This window comes from Fukomys damarensis, unplaced genomic scaffold (assembly GCF_012274545.1).
Source record: "Fukomys damarensis isolate Sample0158 unplaced genomic scaffold, DMR_v1.0_HiC HiC_scaffold_12, whole genome shotgun sequence".
Lineage (NCBI taxonomy): Eukaryota > Metazoa > Chordata > Mammalia > Rodentia > Bathyergidae > Fukomys > Fukomys damarensis.
In genome coordinates this window covers 38391116-38392135 of record NW_022900924.1, presented here as the reverse complement: position 1 = coordinate 38392135, position 1020 = coordinate 38391116, and the positions used below count along the sequence as shown (strand labels likewise).

The window sequence follows — 1020 nt, the reverse complement described above, 5'->3', positions numbered from 1 at the left end:
ATTAAGAATAAAAAAAAAAAAAAAAAAAAAAAAAAAAAAAAATCAATGTTTTCCAAAAGCCCTGGAGAGGATTCTGAGTACCATCTAGGTCTGAGAATCTTTACTAAAATCTTGTTTGCAAAATATGGAGAACAATAACATTATTGTTGTTCTGGATTCTTTGGTTAGAAGTTTATGGGTATTATCTAATGGAGCTTAATTATTTGGCCAAGAGTGTCTCACCCGAAAATGTGGAGGCCCTCATGAACAAACTAAACAGTAGGGGAAGATTCTTCTTGCTTTATGCTGCGTGCTTTAGAGGAATGATGCCTGAATTGCGAGTCTGTTCAAGAAATTGATTCCTGTCATCTCTTCACGCTCTGTGACTCAGCAAGGCAGCTTACGTCAGTATCTGGTTTCTCTTCTGCAAAATGTCTACAGCTTTTCTTTTCACAGTTAGGAGGATCAATGAAGATACACAATGTAAAAACGTTCTTATAAACTTGTTCTGAACACAGCTTCATTAATATTTAATTTCCAGTTGTGTATCTACTTATTGTAACTTTTTAAAGGTCACAGCTAGATGATAACACTTCAGTAAGTTAACATCTATCTGATCATGAATCTGTGTATACATGTATCCACCTATCCTGGAGTCTTCTCTGTTAATTAATAGAAAAAAATAACTCTTACCTTTGGGGGAATGCCACTCTGTTTTTAATGCCAAGATCAGCAGCAGGCAGCTCAGAAGGTTTGAGATAGAGCCATCAAATACAGAAATCTGAGGCACTTTGAAAATAACTCTGCTGAGGAAATGCAAGAGTTCCACACCTCTTTAAAAGCCAGATGAAGAATTATATTCCATATGATCTAATATAAACACTTACATCTGTTAAACATATATGTTTCAAAAATGCTGGCAGTATCAAATATAGTTCATACACAGTTATATTATTAGATAATGGCTTTATTTTCTGGTGCATATTGCGTGCTATTATTTCAGAAAACATACTAAGTAAAATCATATTTGTCTTAGATAAA

General features: G+C 33.8%; 1 long non-coding RNA gene across 1 annotated transcript in view; it reads right to left on the bottom strand.

Moving 5' to 3' along the window:
• Positions 1-743, bottom strand: part of LOC104867882 — a 20672-nt gene extending 19929 nt beyond the window's left edge. Inside the window, exon 1 of the long non-coding RNA XR_781886.1 lies at positions 673-743. This is a non-coding gene — a long non-coding RNA (uncharacterized LOC104867882). The remainder of the gene's footprint in view (positions 1-672) is intronic.
• Between the last annotated feature and the right edge of the window lie 277 nt (positions 744-1020).